The sequence below is a fragment of the Marmota flaviventris genome, chromosome 1 (genome assembly GCF_047511675.1).
Source record: "Marmota flaviventris isolate mMarFla1 chromosome 1, mMarFla1.hap1, whole genome shotgun sequence".
Classification (NCBI taxonomy): Eukaryota; Metazoa; Chordata; class Mammalia; order Rodentia; family Sciuridae; genus Marmota; species Marmota flaviventris.
Genome location: NC_092498.1, coordinates 145098340 through 145122396, shown reverse-complemented (window position 1 = coordinate 145122396; position 24057 = coordinate 145098340). Strand labels below are relative to the sequence as shown.

Here is a 24057-nt window from a genome sequence, read left to right as displayed (position 1 = left end):
GCCTCAGACTGCCAAATTGCTGGGATTACAGACATGAGCCACCATGCCTGGCTGGGTTAATAATTTTAACATACTACTGAGTGGAAGCTACAGGCAAATGGGGCCAGGTTGGAGGGGTTGGAAGAAGCAGGTCATTGGAGGCAAGCCCTTGGAGACTATATCTTATCTCTGGTCCCTTCTCTGCCCCTGCCCCTGCCCTGTGTGTTCTCGTGTTCGTTCTCTCTCTCTCTCTCTCTCTCTCTCTCTCTAACTAAATTTTTTAAAATTTGCACTAGTTTTACATTCAGAATTAATAAAAATTCCTTGTAAAATGTAGAAATACCAAATGTTGACAAGAATGTGAAGCAGTAGGAATCCTCAGACATTCCTAGTAGAAATATAAATTGCTACAGTAGGGCACAGTGGCACAAGTCTCAGTGGCTTGGGAGGCTGAGGCAGAAGGATTGAAACTTCAAAGCCAGCCTCAACAATTAATGAAACTCTGTCTCAAAATAAAAAATAAAAAGGGCTAAGGATGTGGTTCAGTGGTTAAGAGCCCCTGGATTCAATCCCTAATACAAATTTAAAAAAAAAAAAAAAAAGAGGAAGAAGAAAGAAATTGCTACAAAAACCTTATAAACAACGTGGCATTATATAGTTAAAATGAAAACGCAATATGTTGCCAAGCACAGTGGCGCCTCCCTTAATCCCAGCTACTTGGGAGGCTGGGGCAGGAGGATCCGAAGTTCAAGGCCAGCCTGGGCAATTTAGTGAGACCCTGTCTCAAAATAAAAAATACAAAGGGCTTAGGATGTAGCTCATTGGCACCATGTCCTTCAGTTTAATTGCCACTACTAAAAAAGATGTGCATGGGGTAGGGGGAGACAGAGGGAGAGAGAGAGAAAAAAAGAAAAAAAGAGCACTCTAATTTCCAATAACTCTGTAACAATCGCCACAATTCTCTTAGCTTGAAACAATAGATACTTATTCTTGTACTGTTCTGGAGGATGAAGTCCTAAATTGGTACCCTGGAACTGAAATCCAAGTGCTCACAGGGCTCCACTCCCTCCAAAGGCTCTAGGAAAGGATCCACTTCTTGCCTCTTCTAGCTTTGGGAGACACACACACACACAAACACACACACACACTTTTAAATAAATAATTTAAAATATTGTAATTCTTATCATTCCAGCCCTAAAAAACAGAACAAGATCACAATTCTTATAGCTGATAAGCATTTAAAGGTTTCTCTAGAAATGTAGCTCTATGATTGTATAATGAAAATATTTCCAATATGAGGTATTTGTGTCCAGGTATTTTGTGCCTTCGGGAACAGTAGCAGCTGATAAACAAGTTAGGCTTGGGGTCATGCTGTTATCAGCTCTGACTCTGGAAAGAGCTGCTAGTTGTCTGGGGGAGAGTAAAGTCTAGAGCAGAGGACTGGTGGTGGAGACTGCCTCCAGGGAGACATCTGGCAAGGCCTAGAGATATTTTTGGTTGTCACAGTACAGAGGTACTACTGGCATCTAGTGCTGGGGATGCTGCTAAACGTCCATCAATGCACAGGTCAGCCCCACCACAAAACATTATCTGGCTCAAAGCATCAACAGTGCCAAGGTTGAGAATCCTAGTTTGTGGTGAGCACTTGATAGAGAGTGTGCAATAAGGCTAACCACTGCCGTCTTATGTTGAGTAGACAATGCACCCTCTTCATTTTATTTATTTATTTTTTAATTTTTTATTCTTTGGGTACCAGAGATTGAACCCAGGGTTGCTTAACCACGGAGCCACATCCCCAACCCTTTTTATTTTTTGAGATAGGGGCTTGCTAAGTTGCTCAGGGCCTTGCTAAGTTGTTGAAACTGGTTTTGAATTCATGAAACTCCCGACTCAGCCTCCAGAGCTGCTGGGATTACAGGTGTGCACCACTGCACCCTGCTTCTCTTTTTAAAAAATTTTGACACTCCTCATATTTGTGCACAGAAGGAATTTTAATCATATGCTAAATTTGAACATTTGAATGTAAGTTGTATAGATAGTTGTTAAGAACCAAGAGGATTCTGCTAAACTGTAAGTTTCTCAGGGTAAGGTACAGAATCATTCAACTTTTACGCACTAAAAGCTCAATATGTTTTGAACTGTTTCCCTGAAATAAGAACCAGTGCACAGCACCTGATGTGTGGTGAGCACAACGGCATTAGCTAATATTATTTTGAAAAATCTTACTAAAAATTATTTCAAACTGTCAATATAGCTTTTAATTTTGGCTATTTTGTTCACTAATGCATCCCAAGCACCAGAGAACCTGGCACATAATAGGTACCAATATTCAGTTAAGTATTTACACAATGAGCAAGTAGCTAAAAATGCTGCCCAACAGTGCACATCCCTTCCCCTTAAACAAGACAGAACAAATAGAACAACAGAAAGAACAGCAGATATGGTAAGGCGCTACTTCCAAATGTATTCCTAGCACTTCCCCTTGAGGCCCCTGGCCTCTGCTGTATCTTCCCCAGTCAGGCCATCGGCTTCTGACCTGAACAAGGGAGCTGAAGTCAGTGTCATCCACAGCTGATTACCAGATTTGAAACATTAATTCTACAATTATGGCCTCTAACAGTTTGGCTAAGTTAGGCTAAAATACAAATATGCACCCAGCAACTCCTTAATACAAAACACGGATAACCATGGCTGACCACTGAGGACTGCTAAGAAACATGAGAAATGCTGCCTATTATATGCCACTGCATCTTGCCCTTCTCCATTCCTGTTCACAGCTGTAACTGGTTAATTAAAACTGCCTAGAAACCTCACCTATCACTCTACTGGTTATTTCTTCTAAATCAAAAGCCTCTACTTTAGAATTCAAATCCATCTGTTTTCCTAAGTCTGCAAAGAACAAATGTTCAGAAAAACTAACCAAATAGCTAAAAGTAAATACACCTGTCCTAGCTAAGACTATATGTTGTTGGGGACCAGGAGCAAGAAGTCCAAGGATAAACCACTAAAAATACCATAATACATGTTCCTTAGTTATTCTTTAGTTTCCATCTTGGCAGAACCAGAGTGAATCCAGAAACTCTTTGGGCAAAACTGACAGGTTAGCTGGGCATGGTGGTACCTGCCTGTCTGTAACCTCAGCAACTTGGGAGGCAGAAGCAGGAGAATCATAATTCAAAGCCAGTCTCAGCAATTTAGTGAGGCCCTAAGCAACTTAGCAAAATCCTGTTTTAAAATAAAACAACAAAAAGAGCTGGGGATGTGGTTCAATTATTAAGAACCCCTGTTCAATACCCTCTACAAAAAAAAAAAAAAAATGACACACATTAAACATTGCTCACTCAAAATAATATGACTATCAGCCCCAAAGTCTACTCATCCATTTTTCTTTTTGGACATCAGAAAGCCTAAATGGACTCATAACCCAGAATGTCACTTTACAATATCTGAGAGTTAGAGGATTCATTGCTGAATTATTGTTCCAATCCCATATCAGAAAAACACTAAGAAAAACAAATCCAATTTTTATGGTCTCTATCTGGAACCTAAAACTTCACACTTCTAAAAGTTTTGTCAATTATTAAAGTAAAATGTATAAATTTCCCCCTCTTAATGTTACTTTTAATATTACTTCTGAATTTTAAAAGATTTCCCTAGAAATGATGCAGGATGAATACACAAAAATATTCTACAACAGGGAAAAAGACCTAGTTATGGTAGGATTTTCTTAAAAACTTTTGCCACCAAAGTTATACATGAAAAACTTGGATAGCCAGGCATGGTGGTACACATCTGTAATCCCAGGAGCTCAGGAGGCTGAGGCAGAAGGATCACAAGTTCAATGCCAGCTTCGGCAACTTAGCGAGGCTCTAAACAACTCAGTGAGTGGGGCTAGGATTGTGGCTCTCGCCTAGCAGGGGCAAGGCCCTGGGTTCAATCTTCAGCACCATATAAAAATAAACAAACAATTCCCTATATAAAAAATAAAAAGGGTTGGGGATGTGGCTCAATGATTGAGCACCCCTGGGTCAATCCCTGGTACCCCCACAGCCCCCCACCCAAAAAAAAAAAAGAAAAAAAAACTTTTTCAGTTATAATATGTTCTGAAATGTAACAACACTCCTAAAATTCAATTTCTTTCCAATATGATTTTTCACCAAAGGAGTCCTTTCTCTTAAAGCAATGTTAACATATAATAAAATAAAGCATAAACCATATAAGTACACCCCACAAGCTTCACATCTTGGAAAGTTATTTCTTAAACACTGTAATTTACCACACTGATGTTTATTTAACTTACAACACTCTATAATATATAGAAGATACTAATGCAATGAAATATAAGGTTCCTTTTTTTTCCCCAAGTAACTACAATTTTTTAATTTTACCAAAAGTCTTAAGATTACAGACAAAATCACCTTCAAAGACATGTCAAATCTTTTTTTATTACACTGGATATATTGTATCAAATATAACAGAAAATTTAAAAAGGTTTAAAAATATCTTTGTTGCACATGGGTAGCTAGTGGAGATATTATCTCAAAACTATACTTCAAATTCTTTGACAAAATACTACTGGATTTCTAAATAAGTAAATTCAAATAAACAGCATTCTCCAAATCCAATTCAATAATCTTTATTTATAACATGACTTTTGATGTAGAAAGTACTGATGAACACTATCAGGATTCAAAAATGTGCGGAGATACAAAGATTTTGAACACTGTATTAAAGGAAAAAAATCCACCAAAAGGAGAAGAGCTAAATAATGCATGAGGAAGTTAAAAAATAATGAGGTTGAGGCTGGGAATGTAATTTAGTAGTAGAGTGTTCACCTAGCATACAGGAGGCCCTGAGTTCAATCACCTACACCAAAATAATAATAATGAGGCCAAAAGGGTGTGTGTGTGTGTGTGTGTGTGTGTGTAAAACTCTAGTTGCAAAGACCCACATGTAACAATACTGATTTTTTTTGGTTTATTTGTTTGTTTGTTTGGTTGGCTGGTTGGGTTTTTTTATTATTATTTATTTATTTTTTAGTCATACATGACAGCAGAATGAATTTTGACATATAATACATACATGGAATGTACATATATCAATCATATTGTCGACTCTATTCTGCTGCCCTTCCTATCCTCCTTACTCCTCCCCTCCTCTCCCATCCTTTCTATCTAACCTAATGTGACACTTTTTTTCTTTTTCTCATTACAACATCATATATGTATTCTGTATAATAATGAGTTCTCCTTCCATCTTCCGTGCAACTCCCCTTCTCCCTCTTTTTCCTTCCCACCTCTCTTCCCTATTTAGTGGTAGTCTTCTTCTCATGCTCTTCTTCCCTATCCCATTTTGAGTCACCCCCCTTATATCAGAGAAGACATTCGGCATTTGTTTTTTAGGGATTGGCTAACTTAGCATAATCTGCTCTAATGCCATCCATTTGCCTGCAAATGCCATGATCTTGTTTTTTTTAGTGCTGAGTAATATTCCATTGTGTATAAATGCCACATTTTTAAATCCATTCATCTATTGAAGGGCATCTAGGTTGGTTCCACATTCTAGCTATTGTGGATTGTGCTGCTATAAACATTGATGTGGCTGTGTCCCTGTAGTATGCTCTTTTTAGGTCTTTTGGGTATAGTCCAAGAGGGGAATAGCTGGGTCAAATGGTGGTTCCATTCCCAGCTTTCCAAGGAATCTCCATACTGCTTTCCAAATTGGCTGCACCAATTTGCAGTCCCACCAGCAATGTATGAGTGTACCTTCCCGCCCCCCCATCCTCGCAAGCACTTATTGTTGTTTGACTTCATAATGGCTGCCATTCTTATTGGAGTGAGATGGTATCTTAGAGTAGTTTTAATTTGCATTTCTCTGATTACTAGAGATGGTGAGCATTTTTTCATGTATTTGTTGATTGATTGTATATCCTCTTCTGAGAAGTTTCTGTTCAAGTCCTTGGCCCATTTGTTGATTGGGTTATTTGCTTTTTTGTTGTTTAACTTTTTGAGTTCTTTGTATACTCTAGAGATTAGAGCTCTACCTGATGTTTGAGGGGTAAAAATTTGTTCCCAGGATGTAGGCTCCCTATTCACCTCACATATTATTTCTCTAGTTTGAATTCGTCCCATTTGTTAATTCTTGGTTTTAACTCTTGTGCTATAGGTGTCTTATTAAGAAATATGGGGCCTGCCCCCACGTGATGAAGATTAGGGCCAACTTTATCTTCTATTAGACGCAGAGTCTCTGGTCTGATTCCTAGCTCCTTGATCCATTTTGAGTTGACTTTTGTGCATGGTGAGAGAAAGGGATTCAATTTCATTTTGTTGCATATGGATTTCCAGTTCTCCCAGCACCATTTGTTGAAGATGCCATCCTTTCTCCACTGCATGGTTTTAGCACCTTTGTCTAATATAAGGTAGTTGTAATTTTGTGGATTTGTCTCTGTGTCCTCTATTTTGTACCACTGGTCTACCAGCCTGTTTTGGTGCCAGTATCATGCTGTTTTTGTTACTATTGCTCTATAGTATAGTTTAAAATCTGGAATCGCGATACCACCAATTTCACTCTTCCTGCTTAGAATCACTTTAGCTATTCTGGGTCTCTTATTTTTCCAGATGAATTTCATGATTGCTTTTTCTATTTCTGCAAGGCATGTCATTGGGATTTTGATGGGAATTGCATTGAATCTGCAAAGTGCTTTTGGTAATATGGCCATCTTAATAATATTAATTCTACCAACCCATGAGCAAGGTAAATCCTTCCATCTTCTAAGGTCTTCTTCTATTTCTTTCTTCAGGGTTCTGTAGTTTTCATTATATAGATCTTTCACCTCTTTTGTTAGGTTGATTCCCAGGTATTTTATTTATTTTTTTTTTTTTGAGGATGAATGGAGTAGTTGTCCTCATTTCCATTTCAGAGAATTTGTTGCTGATATACAAGAATGCCTTTGATATATTGGTATTGATTTTACATCCTGCCACTTTGCTGAATTCATTTACTAGTTCTAGAAGTTTCTTGGTTGAATTTTTTGGGTCTGCTAGGTATAAGATCATGTCATCAGCAAATAGTGCTAGTTTAAGTTCTTCTTTTCCTATATTTATGCCTTTAATTTCTTTCATCTGTCTAATTGTTCTGGCTGTTTGGTTGGTTGGTTGGTTTTTAAAGACAATACTACATGCTGGGTTGTGGTGGCGTACACCTGTAATCCCAGCTTCTCAGGAGGCTGAGGCAGGAGAACCTCGAGTTCAAAGCCAGAATCAGCAACTTAGCGAGGCCCTAAGGAACTCAGCAAGCCCCTGTCTCTAAATGAAATACAAAAAAGGGCTGGGAATGTGACTCAGTGTTTAAGTGCCCCAGGGTTCAATCCCTGGTACAAAAACAAAACAACAACAACAACAAAAAAAAACCCACACACAACACTATATATCTTGCATAGAGCATCTTTGGCCTTTGTGACTAAACAAGCTGAGCTGGGATGTACATGCCTGGAAGAGGCCAACTATGGCAGAAAGACAATGGCATGGGCTTTGAATAGTACTGAATGTACCCAAAATCTCTCTTCACAAGGCCTCCTGAGGCAAGTTTTAGAGATCACTTAACAATTTTTAGTAATAAATTTTTATTTCCATTTATTTAGAACAGTCACTCTTGGGACTTTATTTTAGCCCTAACCATTTCCAATCCATAATGGCTTTAAGGAGAAAAAACAACAATAACCACATAAATATAATAGCTGAGCACGGTGGTACACACCTGTAATCCCAGTGATTCAGGAAGTGGAGGCAACAGGATCACAAGTTTGATGCCAGACTGGACAACTTACTTAGTAAGACCCTGTCTCAAAATAAAAAAATATAAAGGGCTGGCAATTTAGTTTAGTGGTACAGTGCCCCTGGGTTGGATCCCCAGTATCAGAAAAAAGAAAAAAATATCCTACACTGTTTTGTTTTAGTTAAACAACTAAAACTAAAAACCAAAATCTGCAGCAATGTTATAATAGTTTCTAGAACCTAATGAGTATTGAGCTTTAAGAACATGGCCTGGTGCTACAGTGTAGCTCAGTGGTAGAGCACTTGTCTAGCATGTAATACATTCTGGGTTCAATTCCTCCCCCAACACACACACACTCAGAGACTTTAATCGCGGTGTATAAAAATAAACAAAATCGACCAAACAAGCAAAACCTTAATATAAGAAACACAAATTTGAGTAGCAAAATAAGCAATTTAAGGGAAATTCACTATTTTTTTTAAGAGCGAGAGAGAATTTTTTAATATTTATTTTTTAGTTTTCAGCAGACACAACATTTTTGTTTGCATGTGGTGCTGAGATTCGAACCCGGGCCGCACGCATGCCAGGCGAGCGCACTACCGCTTGAGCCACATCCCCAGCCCGAAATTCACTATTTTTCAAAAGAAAACTGACTATATTGTTATAGCATTTGTCAGAAGTAAATTCATGAAATAACAAGGTAAAAGTATTTATATGTTATTCCTTTTGCTTTTTCAAATTTTCTCCAATCAATACATTATGCTTTTGTTAGATGCTATTTCAGAAAGAAAAGAAAGCAAACATCAGTCTTTCCTGAATGCTCTAGAAAGCTATGGCTCAGGAGTTCATGGAAAGCCTGCTAATGGAGGAACAACATTTACCAATACTACTTATGTGCCAAAAACTTTGCTAAGAAGCTTCTATTCACTACAGTCCTTCATCTGGAAAACCACAGTCTAGGTTAAGTAAGGAAGATTACTGTCCCCATTTTACAGATAAGAAAATGGTTGGTCTAGAACAAACCAATGGCCAAGGTCACTTCACTCAGTACCCATATTCTGAACCATACCACCCATGTTTCCCACACATGCCTGGTAAGAATCACTTGAGGACATACCCTCCAACCCCCACCCCCCCACCACCAGAGGGCCTGGGAATCTGCATATGTAAAGGGCATTCCAGTAATTCTTATCAGGTACAAGTCAGGAAATGCTTCCCACCTTCCAGCTGCCACCCTAACTTTTTATTTAGAATGCAGTCTATCCAGATGTGGCTGTAGACACCTGTAATCCCAGCAACTTGTCGGGGCTGAGTCTGGAAGATCACAAGTTTGATGCTACCATTAACAACTTAGTGAAGCCTTAACCAATCTAGCAAGAACCTGTCTCAAAATTTAAAAAAATAAAAATAAAAAGGGCTGGGGATGTGGCTCAGTGATATAGCACCCCTGGGTTCAACCCCTAATTAAAAAAAAAAGTGAGGGAAAAAGAGGAAGTCTGTTACTATATATAAATTGGCCCTCGTTGCTAAAATGAGCTATTTAAATATCAGATCATGCATTCTCAAAGACAAAACTAAGGCAATCTAATGATTGAAGCTACATTTGGGTTTCCATAGAGAGAAGCAACCACTTCATAACAAGAAGCAGAAAATAAAGCTTTTGTATGAGGCTGCCAAAGTTCCTTGATTTCTACAGTCTTGACAATTGCTCTTCTTTTCCCCTAATCATGAATTTAAAGGTGAGGAAGGGAGCAGGACAATGTGTTCAGTGACTGTCCTACTTGGTTGCTCTCATTTTTTTTTTTTTTTTAAAGTGGGAGAAAAGGAGACATGGAATTTCACATCCCTAAATAAGATCTTTCCTAGTAGAAACAGGTTATCACTTATTTGCATTGGTAGTTCATATACCTATACGTAGGGGAGATGGTGATGCCCAGGGTCACGTGGAGGATGTGCATCTCTCAAAGCACTCAAGATCAAGCCTGGAATTTTCTTTTGCAGTACTGAACACCGAACTCAGGGATACTCTACCTTTTTTTCAGAGACAGGGTCTTGTTAAGTTGCTCCTGACAGCCTTGAACTTGCAATTCTCCACTTCAGCACCCCAAGTAGCTGAGATTACAAGTGTGTACCACCATGCCTGGCTAAATTCATATATATTTTTAAACCTCTGCATGCCAAACAAAACCTATCTGTGGATTAAATTTAGCATTCCAACTACTGCTCACAATCCCTATGGGCTCTAATATTTCATACCTCAACATCTTTCCCCACAAATATATACATTTATTATATAAAATATATATTTATATTTCACAGGAAGGGGAACAATGTCCAATTTAAAAAATGATGATAAATGAATTGGCATCTATCAGTTAAGTTCTTTAAAAAATGAGACTCCAGAACTGGAAATAATCCAGTGATTAAAAGAAAACAAAAACAAAAACAGGTAAACTTAAGGAATTTACTTGCATTTCCATTTCCAATACTAATCTCAATATGCATATATCATACATTGAACCCCTAGTGGACAGAACTTGGAGCTGTGGTTCACAACCTTTCTTCTCTTTCAACAAATCTCAGAGATACATCACACTCTGGTTTCCTAAAGCACAGATGCTCAGGCAGGAGAAGGGGCCCTGCAGCAGGTGTTAAGAACTGCTGATTTAGAACATAAGGACAGTATGGTGACCCAAGCTGTGTTTGTTCTCATGCCAACTGCTTGCCAGATGAACTATAAACACATTCCATTTATATGGATGACGTGTAATAAGGCAATATGCAGGATTCCTAGCTTGAGTTTTTTCAGGCTGTCACCTCATAGGCTCTGCTAGTGTCCCTACCCCAAGCTTGAGCAGAAATACTTCTTTCCTTAGTTTAACAAGCCATAGAGGGCTGGGGTTATGGCTCAGCGGTAGAGCGCTCACCTCGCACGTGCAAGGCCCTGGGTTCGATCCTCAGCACCACGTATAAGTAAATAAAATAAAGTTTTTAAAAAAAAAAAAAAACAAGCCATAGAGATGACAGACCATGAAATGGTGGAACACGGTGAAGTGTTAAAGTTGAACATTTTAAAGACCAAGAATTCTAATTGCAGGTGTAAAAAAATTTTTTTAAATTTTTTACTTAATCAAATCACTAAGCACAGAGGAAAGCTATAGTTGCCTTGATATTAAGAAAAACTAGATCAACACAGGAGTTGCTCTACAAGGGGGGTGCATTAGGAGGACAGGACCTACACTTCATCTGGGTGACCCTAACACCTTTCCATTTGTGAAAGCAACTCTAAAGGAAGAGTTAAGGAACTAATCGATTTTATTTTATTTATTTATTTTTTTAAAGAGAGAGGGAGAGAGAGAGAGAATTTTAATATTTATTTTTTAGTATTTGGCGGACACAACATCTTTGTTTGTATGTGGTGCTGAGGATCGAACCCAGGCCGCACGCATGCCAGGCGAGCGCGCTACCGCTTGAGCCACATCCCTAGCCCACTGATCGATTTTAATGTTAAAAAGAAATAAGTTCTATCAAACAGATTCTAGGATGCCCCTGAAAAAGGGTTCTATGATGCTCCTGAAATGCCTTGTCAAATGGAAATATGGATGAAAAAATTTATATTCACTAAAAAATTATATAAAGTATAACCCTAGTTCTTATTTTAAAATATGCACATATATGCTTTATATATATGTATATACACTGATATTTATATACGTAAGAAAGGGAGAGAGGAGGGACAGGTTCAAAATTTTAACAGTGGATTAACAGGAATTATGGCTAATTCTCTTTCTCTCTGTTTAAGGTATGGGGATTGAACCCTGGAACTCTTGCATGCTAGGCAAACATTCTACCACTGAGCTACATCCCCAGCACTTATGGTTGATTTTTTTTTTAATTCCCAAGTATGTACAATAAATAGCAATTGCCTTTGAAAGGGGCAGGGATGAGCAACATACATAGGATCATGGGAAAATACTTAAAATACTACATTAGGAAATAAAGAAGGGTATAAAATTAAAATAGAATATTTCTACTATTTTTAAAATTATACATAAAGCAAAATTGACATTTTTTAAAAATTGTATGGGGGCTGGGGCTGTAGCTCACTGGTAGAACACTGGCCTAGCACATGTGAGGCACTGGGTTCGCTCCCCAGCACCACATTAAAAACAGAGAACTAAATAAAAAAATAAAGTTTAAAAAAAAATTTTGTATGGCATTTCCATGTCAAATTATTTGCCAGTGAAGAGTCTAATAGGCAAAGCTAAGCCATGCTTCTGGGGAAGAAGTTAAATGAAAATATGTAGTTTTGCTTTTCTCCTGTTGATAGATGAATCTCAACTTATCCATGCTGAGAACAGATGGCAAAAGAAATTGGCCCAAAATGCAGCTATGGAAGTACAAATATGGTGGTCAGCAGGAAATGCCTTATTCTTAATTTTAACCTTTTCCTAGAAACAGTGCCGGGAGTGTTACACAGAAAAAAATGGGTGAGCAGGTGTAGGAGGATTTTATTTTTGGCAAAGGCTGAGGAAAAGGGAGAAAACTGAATTTGATTAAAGAAGCCTATTTAATTCTAAAAAAGTAGGTTGGGAATACCTTGAATAATCTAATATTTCAGAAAATTTTTATATTTTTGGAAAGGCTATTAGAAATAATACAATACAAAATATAAAAATTATATAATAAAGAACTTTTTATTTTAGCATCAAATATCTTCTTAGAACTCAAAAGTCCAAAATAAACATGCTATTCTTATAATGTGCCCAAACAAAGAAGGCAATGATCATTTCTGGGGAAGTAGCTTGTTACTATTATTTTACACAACCTCTCCTGTTTTGGTTTCACAGATTTCCAAAGCAGCACCATCATGCTCTCCCAAGCACACAAGCATGCTAATAGAAACTCAAGTGTTTGCTTCTGAGGAAACTCAGAAGGACCTATCTTGCTTCTCTTTATCAAAGACACGTGTTACTGCTACCCACAAAGCCAATGAAGTAAGACAGACCCTCCCCAATCTCCTAACATGTTTTTACCTTATAAGCTTTATGTTTTAGTATTCTCAGATGAATTCGTTTTTCTAGTCTTCACAGAATCAAGCATCTTTGCAGCGTCCCTCAAGTGGATAAGACTCTGTCTCATAAGAAAGATAATCCAATTTTTTAAAATAAGCTGCTGGCAAGACACAGCCTCAATTTTTATTCTCTACTCACAACCTGCTGAGACTTATGATGCAGTACTTCTGGCCACACACCATACCACCCTGTGCTCTCCTGGTTATTAAGTCTTTCAGTGAGAGGGCTAGATCAACTCTTCAGGCCAACATGGCTAACTCAGCAAATTAAAACCAAATACTAAGAGTGTCTTGATCTACATGAAGGGCCAATTTGTCTCCCCTAAGCAAGTGTTGGACTCTATGTCAGATATCCACCAGAATGTGAATGACAGCAAAATCATCTCCTCAATTCAAAATGTGCAGGTGACTTGGTCATTGGTTACCTTGCTTCCTATTTTATGGATGAAATCATCAGTTTTATTTGGGTAAGGGTTTATTTTCTACATCTTAAGAGACCTGAAGAGCTGCATCTACCTTTCTGCATAGGTACATCAAGTAGCTAGCCCTTGCACACCCTTCCTGACCTGCCTTATTCGTGTTTACAAAGAATTCAAGTTTTCTTGCTTACAAGGTAATAGGTGCTTACTGTAAAAAGAAAGGTCCCCAGTGTGTGAAGGGGATCAGGCTCATCATCAGGTTAGAAGGGGTGGCTTGACACTATCACCTCTACCCAAACATGCAGGGTGGAGTGTGTTCAGTGTCTGCCAGGGCGCAGATAAGGGAGTATGGGTGGCCTTATTTCTGCTATCTCAGAAGATGGCTCAAAACATGGACATCTTCTCCAGGTTACCAATTTGAATAGTCTTTTAATAGTAGAAAACTAGAGAATGGCTTAGGAAAGAGGGCTAAGCAGGTATCCCCATAAAGAGAACTCTAGAGATTCCTTGTCTGTCAAAAAAACTATTCATAGTAGCTGGGCAGATTAAAAATGAATCTCTTGCTTTAGTAAATAGAAATTTCTAGGCAAGGGGTAAGAGTGAAAGGTGCTAATTTAGAGTGTTTAGTTGCACTCCAATGCACCTTTAAAGCAGTAGATATATCATGGACGATCATAATACATTAATTTAAATTTTTTAAAACGCTACACTCAGTGACATAAGAAAGATTTCATTGCTAAGAATTTCATCATACTTATTTAGTAATGTAGACCAACAGATGTAATACTGCTTGGTGTGTTTAAAGGAAAAATTCTAATCAACCGTATGTCGCTCATTTGTGTTTCTCTTCCTCTGTTTTTGAGTCTTTAAAACAAAGACTGCTGGGGTGCAGCTCAGTGGCAGGGTTACAGCCTACCATGCATTAGGCCCTGTGTTCAAGCCCTACTACCACAGAAGAAACACACACACACACACACACCAAAAAAAAAAAAAAAAAGGACAAAATGACCAATAACTAGCTACCTCTCAGAAATGTGAATAAATAAGGTACATGCCTACCTTGACCATTTACTTTCATATTTTGGTGCTTTCATTCAGTTTAACAAGTATTCAATAAAACTACCACATTGCATAATAAGAGGGTTCAGGAGCACATGCAGTTTTGGGGATATTGAGAGCATTTCCCATTCAGAAGCTTTTTGGCTTTTATTTTACAGAATGCCTAGTTCTTAAAACATATCAGGATAGTTTCAATATCATCTGGAGGTAGAAAAATGATCAATAAATACAAGCTCTCTGGGGATGGGGGTGTAGCTCACTTGCCACATGTGAGGCCCTAGCATCAATTCTTAGCATCAAAATAATAATAATAAAATAACAACAACAACAACCAAAATTATAATGATTACAATAATAAAGTTACATACATAAGATATCTATTTAGTTTAAGTCACAATAGGTAGCTCAAAATACAAAACATAAGGGGCTGGGGCTATAGCTCAGTGGTAGAGCGCCTGTCTCGCATGAGTGAGGCACTGGGTTCGATCCTCAGCACCACATAAAAATAATGTGTCCATCTACAACTAAAAATATTTTTAAATAAACAAATAAATAACATGGGCTGGGCCCAGGAGCACACTCCTATAAACCTAGCAACTTGAGATGCTAAGGCAGGAGGATCACAAGTTTGAGACCAGCCTCACCAACTGAGTGAGGCCCCAAACAACTCAGTGAGACTTTGTCTCAAAATAAAAAATAAAAAGGTCTGGGGGCTGCGGATGTGGCTCAAGCGGTAGCGCGCTCCCCTGGCATGCGTGCGGCCGGGGTTCGACCCTCAGCACCACATACAAACAAAGATGTTGTGTCCGCAGATAACTAAAAAATAAAATATTGAAATTCTCTCTCTCTCTCTCTCTCTCTTAAAAAAAAAAAAGAAAAAAGAAAAATTTGAAATGCTAATTAGCTATTGTTCCTAGCTAACTAGCCTTGTGCTTTAATCCTTCCATCTTTAAAAAATAAATAAATAAATAAAAAGGTCTGGGGATGTGGCTTAGTGGTTAAGTTCCCCTGGTTTGATCCCTGGTACCAAAAATAAATAAAAATAAAAACATGAAGAAAAATAATCCAAAATAAGATCATTAGCCATCAGTATTAAACCTTCCCTAAGGATAGAAGTACTGGAACAGAAACATCCAAAAGAAACTTAACATAGCAGGGGAACAGATTACCATCTTTGAATATTACATTACTTAGGAAAGAAAAAGCTTGTAAATATAAAAAGCTTATGTGTGAGTGTGTGTGTATGTGTTGTGTGTGTGTGTATATATATATATAAATATTTATAAATATTTATATACACACACATATTTTTCCAAGTTATACATTTTGGAATCATGCTGTGAAATACGAACTGGACAGAGAAAGAGAGAAAACACACCAAGAAAACTTAACATCCTAGAATCAAAACACTAAGAATCAGAAATCTAGGGCTGGAGGTATAGGTCAGTGGTAGAACATTTGCCCTGGGTTTGATCTGCACTCAAAAACATTTTTTTAATATTTTTTTAGTTGTAGATGGACACAATGCCTTTATTTTATTTATTTATTTTTATGTGGTTCTGAGGATGGAACTCAGCGCCCGTGCTAGACGAGTGCTGTACCACTGGCCACAACGTCAATCCCTCAAAAATTTTTTAATCAAAAAAAGGAAAGCAAAAATCTTTCTCCTTGCTAGAGAAATTTAACTATCAGCCAGTCTTTCCTTAATATCCAAGAGCACAATTTGATGAATAAGAAATAAGAAACTGGAGAGCCACACTCTCCCTTTTGCCCAAGTTTTGAGGTCTCCTGTCTTCTACTTTGCTCCAGTCTTTTTCTATGCTTTTATTTCTTTAAGAAACTGAGTTTCTTTTTTTTTTTTAGTTGTTGTTGGACATTTATTTTATTTATTTGTACGTGGTGCTGAGAATCGAACCCAGTGCCTCACGCATGCTAGGCAAGAGCTCTACCACTGAGCCACAATCCAAGCCCCAGAAACTGAGTTTCTTTAAAAACACTGCTTTCAGGTTTTGTTTTGTTTTGTTTTAGGTGGCAGAGGTGCAAGGGATTGAACTCAGGGACTCTTGACCACTGAGCAGCATCCCCAGCCCTATTTTGTATTTTATTTAGAGACAGGTTCTTACTGGGTTGCTTAGGGCCTTGCTTTTGCTGAGGCTGGCTTTGAAGTCTGGATCCTCCTGCCTCAGCCTCCTGAGCCACTGGCATTACAGGCATGCACCACTGCGCACAGCAAGAACACTGCTTTTCTTTTCTGCAATCTAAAAGCTTTGTGCAATCTTACACTGAATCTTCTAAAACCACAGGTTTTTGAAGAGAGAAAAGCTCTATTTCTTACGTTTTACAATACTAAATTGATTTGATCAAAAAGCTGGGTTTTTCCTCACCATATCATAAGAACACAATTTCATCTCTTTTTTGGAGGTAAAGAATTGGGCCACAGAATGAAAAAGCACAGTCAGGTGCAGTGGCACACACCTGTAATCTAAGCAGCTGGGAAAGCTGGGCAGGAGGATGACAAGTTCAGGGCCAGTCTCAATAATTGAGCAAGAACCCCCAGCAAATTAGTGAAACCCTCAGCAACTTAGCAAGATCCTGTCTCAAAAATAAATAAATAAATAATGGCTGGGGATATGGTTCAGCAATACAGAACTCCTGAGTTCAATCCCAGTAACAAAAGAAAAAAGAAAGTGGTAGCGTGCTTGCCTGGCATGCATGGGGCGCTGGGTTCAATCTCAGCACCACATACAAAAAAAGATGTGTGTCCGCTGAAAACTGAAAAATAAATATTAAAAAATTCTCTCTCTCTCTCTTAAAAAAAAAAAGCACTGACCAGAACTATATCGTATGTGCGTGCGCACATATGACAACATCGATGTTCAGTTTCAAGGTTTGTTTTTACATAAATTGGAGTATGGGTGAATTTAGTTTAGAAAGTAAGAGAAAAATGACCATCTGCATAACCTATAGGAAAGCAGAGGTTTCTTAGGAAAATTTTCATGTCTATTTTCTAACATTTCAAACCCTAGGCAGAAATAATCCAGGTATAAATACAAGTTGGAGAAGTGGGCTTTAAAGCAGTGCAAACATTAACATCACATCACCTTCCTCATGGCTTTTAAAGACATTTCTAAAGGATAGGAAAAGAAGGTCAGGATAGAGAGAACAACAAGCAGTCCAACCCAGTCCTGTGTAAAGAAGAACGTCGTGTGGGTCATTATAACATAATGCAGAAAGCCTCATTGGGATTTAGCCATAAAATAACACTTAGACACTTAACAAAAATCTCCCTGCTCTACTTATGCCTCTAATACAGGAAGCAAAGAAGAACAGTTTTTAAAAAATGATTTATAAATTATACTCCATGTATGTATAATATGTCAAAATATACTCTACTGTCATGTATATCTAAAAAGAAAAAAAAAAAACTATCAATTTTAGTCAGGTGTGATGGTACACACTGGTGGTCCCAGATACTCAGTAAGCTAAGGCAGGAGGATCACTGCTTGCCTAAGCAACACAATAAAACCTGGTCTCTTTAACAAAATGAGATCCTGGGCTATGGCACACACCTGTTTTCCCAGTAGCTGAGGCAGGAGGATCAAAGGTTTAAAGGCAGCCTCAGCAAAAGCCAGGTGCTAAGCAACTTGGGGATGTGGCTTAGTGGTTGAGTGATCCCTGAGTTTAATCCCTGGTACCCCCCACCCCACCCCCAAAAAAGAAAAAATTAATGAATGAATAAATAAATAAATATAAATAAAAAGGGCTGGAGATGTAATTCACCAGTAGGGCACCCCTAGGTTTAATCCCAGTGTCAAAAAAAGAAAAACATAATTTAATAGCCACGAAGGAGACTATGTGTTGGTTATCTCAAATCCTAACTCAATTTCAAACATCATATACCTTAAAAATGTGAGCTTTGTACAAATAAAAATTAGTTTCAACCCAGATGTGGTGGCACACCCTGTAATCCCAGTGACTTGGGAGGCTGAGGCAGGAGGACTGCAAGTTCAAAGCCAGCCTCAGCAACTTAGCTGACTCTGTCTCAAAATAAAAAGGGATAGGGATGTGGCTCAGTGGTTAAGCACCCCTGGGTTCAATCCCTGGTACCATTAAAAAAAAAAAAAAACTAGTTTCAAAACAAAGATGAATAGCTGCCCTACAGATAAAATATTCACCTATATTTAAATAAACATAAGATGAAGGATTTGGGGACTGCGGATATAGCTCAGTTGGTAGAGTGCTTGCCTAGCATGCACAAGGCCCTGGGTTCAATCCCCAGTACCACCAAAAAAAAAGAAAAAAAGGAAGAAGAAGGATTTGCCAAATAAAATTTTTTAAAGATAAAATGTGTCATTCCATTTCATCATATGGAAAAAGATTAATCATATTATGTAGACATCACATAGAATGTTCAAGTAGAGGATTTAAAATTTGCCAAAATGAAATGTAGTAAGTAAAAGGAATCTTATTTTTAAGAATTCTTAGATTGTAAACAGAATTCTAAAAGGAGGTGCCTTTTAGGGGATCGATAGTCACTTGCTTCATCACTGACCTTTCTATCATTAAATAGGGAGTGACAATTTCATGATCCTGAGTAGTATGAAGTTATGTCCCTCAAACCTGTAAACACCACTTAAGTTCACAGCCTCTGATAGTCTATGTCTATTATGTCACAGATATGCTCACCTATAATTTGATTAAGAAATCAGGAGGCCGTGTGTCGATGCACTCCTGTAATCCCAGGAGTTTGGGAGGCTGAGGCAGGAGGATCGCCAGTTCAAAGCCAGCCTCAGCAACAGTGAGGCACTAAGCAACTCAGTGAGGCCCAGCCTCTAAATAAAATACAAATAGAAGGATCAGGGCTAGGGATGTGGATCAGTGGTTGAATATTCCTGAGTTCAATCCCTGGTTATCCCCACCACAAAAAAAGAAACCAGGAGAAGGCTACTCTAATTCCAAAGAACATGGGATGACTGCTAAAACTAAAAGAGGCATTACAAATGACACAAAATTACATTAAAATAGAAATGAACACTAAATAATGTTACAACTATGTGCTTTCCAAAAGCTAAATGACAAGAAATCTGACCCCAGTCCCAATACTTCTCTCACTAGGTCGTTTCCTTCTCTTATCCAAGATGGTAACATACAAATATTGCCAATTACCACCAATTACCTATATCCAAATATTTTGGATATAGCTTACTAGCTTAAGTTTTTCCAACCTTACTGAGCTGGGGGTATAGTAACACATTAAATGAGTATCTCCAAGATCAGAATAAATATGTATTACATTTCTACATGTGTAAATCTCTCTTCAAATTACAGCAAAACTAATATTTTTTTAAGATAAAAGAAAAAAAAACCCACAGTTATTTGTACTTGAAAACTGGCAGAAGAGACTTCTACATGACACTGTGTTGGATATTCTACATCAGTGCTTCACACACTATGCTAAAGAATCAAGTTTTTTGTTTGTCTTATTTTCTTTCAATCTACTGTAGAATAATATTTTTATACAATGTAAACAAAATCAATCATTTTTTAAAAAGTGAAAAATAGGACATAAAAAATATAAGTCTTAAGTTTTATTATTAGGCTGCACAGATAGCAAACTTTGAAGTTTCTAAGTATTTCCTCTCCATCTTTGTATATATCTTGTCACCAGAGTAACAAATGGTTCCCAGTACATGGATCACACTTTGAGAAGCTCTGCTCTATGTAATCTATTGAATTTTCCAGAGAAATTTTAAAAGCCACCAACTTCTCAGTATCGACCATGATAGACCAAAGGAACTCAGTATCTTCTGAACAAAAAGCTGGATTAAGTGATCTCAAGACATTTTCAGCTCTACAAGTTCTATGACTATAAAAGCTTAAGATGTGATGTGACTGGAAAGTAAAACCCACATTCCTAATGGCACCCATTCTCTTCACACAAATAGAGTAAGAGGAAAACTGATTAAAAAAAAAAAAAAAAGAAAGAAAGAATGGGAAAAATAAGCTCAGAGAAGAGGAATCAGAATTTAACTGAGAACAAATACTGTCACTGAGGAAATATAGCCAAGTAAGAAATACCATTAGTAATCAGACATGGTGGCCCGTGCCTATAGGCCTAACTACTTGGGAGGTTTAGGCAGGAGGAGCACCTCTGCCCCAGGAAGACGTTGAAGGCCAACCTAGATAATACAAGGACTCCATCTCAAAAGAAGAAAAAATGAACACCAATTACCACCGTAGTTATTTGGGAGCATTCAGGATGGGGATGTAATTTTCTTATATATTAATCTCTGAAAATTGGACATTAAGTCCATGTGATTTAAAAAAAAAAAAAAAAGGTTAAATAAATTTTTAGACATTCTTAACCAGGCATGGTAGTTCATGCCTGTAATCCCAGCTACTAGTTAGGCTGAGACAGGAGGATCCCAAGTTCAAAGCCAACCTCAGCACCTTGGTGAGGCTCTAAGCAACTCAGTAAGACCCTGTCTCAAAATAAAAATTTTAAACAATGGCTGGTGACTTAGCTCATTGGTAAAGCTGTCCTAGGTTCAATTCACCGTACCAAAAACAATACAAAACATTCTTTACCAAAGTAGAGACCTATGTAACAAAGATAAAAAGATTAAACACTGCAGGGTTCAGGGAGCCTGCCTGTAATCCTAGTGACTCAGGAGGGAGGCTGAGGCACAAGGATCATAAGTTCAAGGCCAGTAATGTAAGGAGACCCTGTCTCAAAATAAAGAAAAATAAAAAGGGCTAGGGGCATAGCTGAATGGTAGAGCACTTCAGGAATCAAACCCAGTACCAAAACCCAAAAACAAACAAACAAAACATTAAATAGTATTCAAAGACTCCCAGATTCACTGTTTCAGAACCCTATCATATTACTTGTCACTTACAAAATGCTGGCATATGGTATGGATGGCATCATTATAATTCTAGGCCTCCAACTCAATAAACATCTACTAAAATCTATTTTATTTTTTAACTGCAAAGTCTCAGTGTTCTCATCTCTAAAAGATAATTCCTATACTGTCTATTTCACAAGATTATTTTTAGAGGAACAAAATAAGGCGGTCAGTTAAACAAAATATGGTTCATACATAAAATAAAACATTATAGGCTAGGGTATGACTCAGTGGTAGAGTGCTTGCCTAGAATGTGGAAGGCTCTGTCTAGGTTCACAGTTCTAAGCATTGCAAACACAAAACAAAACTGCTTCTCTAAGTGTGGTCCTGGGTCCTGAGCACTGGCATTACCTGGGAGATCCTTAGAAACGTAAAATGTCAGGTCCCACCCTAGAATCACTGAACCAAACTAAAATTTAACAAGAACCTCAGGTGGTATGCACATGCTGCTACAGGGCCCAAAGAAAATTAAGAGAAAGGAATGTACACAAGTGCAACAATAGTTTTTTCTTGACTTATTAACTAGAAATGATTTCTGCTTGCTTGTTTTGTTTACTTATTTTTTTATTCATTTATTGTGGTACTGGGGTGAGAGCCCCTTGGATGCTTTTACCACTGAGCTACCTTCCCAGCCCTTTTATTTTTTATTTTTGAGACAGTCTCACTTAGTTGTTTAAGGCCTTGCTAAGTTGCTGAGGCTGGCTTTGAACTTGTGATCCTCCTGCCTCAGCCTCCCAAACTTCTGGGATTACAGGTATGTACCACCTGGGTGAGCACCACCACACCCAGCCCAAGAATAATGTTCTGAGGGGCAACTCTCAATAAGGAAATACCTTGACCTTTTATGCCCAATATATGAAAGAATAAAAGAGAGAAGAAGCCTATATAAAAAAGAATGTATAAGAGAAAATTATAAAAATCATAAGAATTGTTTCAATGCAATTTGGAGAAATTACATTTAGTCTCATTTGTTCCTAGCAAAATAACCAACAATATTATTCCTGTTGAAAACAAGATCAAGGGGCTGGGGATGTGGCTCAAGCGGCAGCGCGCTCGCCTGGCATGCGTGCGGCCTGGGTTCGATCCTCAGCACCACATACAAACAAATGTTGTGTCTGCCGAAAAACTAAAAAATAAATATTAAAATTCTCTCTCTCTCTCTCTCTCTCTCTCTCTCTCTCTCTCTCTCTCTCTATCTCTCCATTAAAAAAAAAAAAGAGGGCTGGGGATGTGGCTCAAGCGGTAGCGCGCTCGCCTGGCATGCGTGTGGCCCGGGTTCGATTCTCAGCACCACATACAAACAAAGATGTTGTGTCCGCCAAATACTAAAAAATAAATGTTGAAATTCTCTCTCTCTCTACCTCTCTCTCACTCTCTCTTTAAAAAAAAAAAAAAAAAAAAAACAGAAAAACAAAATGAAAAAAAAAAAAACAAGATCAAGACCAATATCTACTTTTATTCAACTATATGAAAATAAAAATAAGGATCTCTTTTTTCCAGGTTTTAAAGAACTTTAGGGATATTATCTATTTATCCGTGATGAAACATGATTTTAGAATGCACCATGCCAACAAAACTTGAGAAGTCCAATATCTGAACTATAATGAGCATTTAATAGCAAAACTTCTATCTCACAGACTTTTTTTTTTTTTTTTTTCATTTTTAAATGCCACGTTCCAGTCGCTGTTGAGGATGTTACCTCATATATTTGGTTTAAGTCTTCTCATTGATAGGTGACAGAGCTGGGCTAAAAGCTGGCTAGATGTGTTGCCACCTAGGCCTGGGCTCCCTCTCTATATCTGTATATATCTGCCAGAGGCGCAGCATTTTGGAGTACCAGGTTTTTTGTCACTGACTCAGCACACTATCCTTCTGAGTCCCAGAGGGCACAATATTCTGTATGACCCCACGTGTTAAGATGCATTCTAAAAATGATAGGCCAAGCAAAGAACCATGTAATACAGCATTTTATACATATTTAAAAACTAATGTTGGGCTGGGGGTATAGCTTAGTTGGTAGAGTGCTTACCTTGCATGCACAAGGCCTTGAGTTCAGTCCCCAGCATCACAAAAAACAAACAAACAAACAAAAAACACTAATGTTGTATCAAATATGTTAAATACTTATTTAACATATAAGTGCCTAACTCCAGAAGCAGGAAGGGTGACTTTTTTAGTACTGACATTATTGCTTGGAGAAAGAGGAGATGAATCTGCTGTATCAAAATTTAGAATTGTTCTAGGTCCAGTTAACATGGTGTATCCCCAATTATTAAAGAATTACCAAACAGTCTTGCAATCAGTAAGCCTTTGAGCTAAAGGTCCCCGTCTCTTTTGCTATGGTCCTTGAAAGATCTATCTGTACTCACTGGGACTGTGCTAAAACAACTGTACATATTTATTTGAAAAGAGTCACTGTTCCAGTTGTTTCAAAACTTCCCCACTTATCTGCAAACAGGGCTTAAGTTTTCCTGAGTAATGTCACTGTTTTTCACTTTTTTTTCAACATGCTAAGTTTTAAGAATTTCATTCTTGGGCTGGGATTGTGGTTCAGCAGTAGAGTGCTCGCCTAGCACGGGCAGGGCCCGGGTTTGATCCTCAGCACCACATAAAAATAAAGGCATTATGTTGTGTCCATCTACACCTAATAAATAAATAAATAAAAATAATTTCATTCTTTAATAGTCTCAAAAATGCCAGCTCTATTACCCACCTGGTGGTGGCTTTAAGGAAGCTAACTTCATCCAGAGGGAAGAGGAAGGCCCTGAGGATGGGAGCCTTTCAGTCCTGCTATTACAACACCAACAGGCTAAGGTGGTTAGAACAGAGGAAAGGGGAGACCAGC

General features: G+C 37.9%; 1 protein-coding gene and 1 non-coding gene across 9 annotated transcripts in view; one reads left to right on the top strand and one right to left on the bottom strand.

The window, feature by feature from the left end:
- The window catches only part of Hectd4 (HECT domain E3 ubiquitin protein ligase 4), a 177402-nt gene that overhangs the window by 135955 nt on the left and 17390 nt on the right, over nt 1-24057 (bottom strand). The window lies entirely within an intron of this gene.
- Trnaa-agc (transfer RNA alanine (anticodon AGC)) lies at nt 18521-18591 on the top strand. Its single transcript has one exon. It is a non-coding gene; the product is annotated as a tRNA-Ala (tRNA).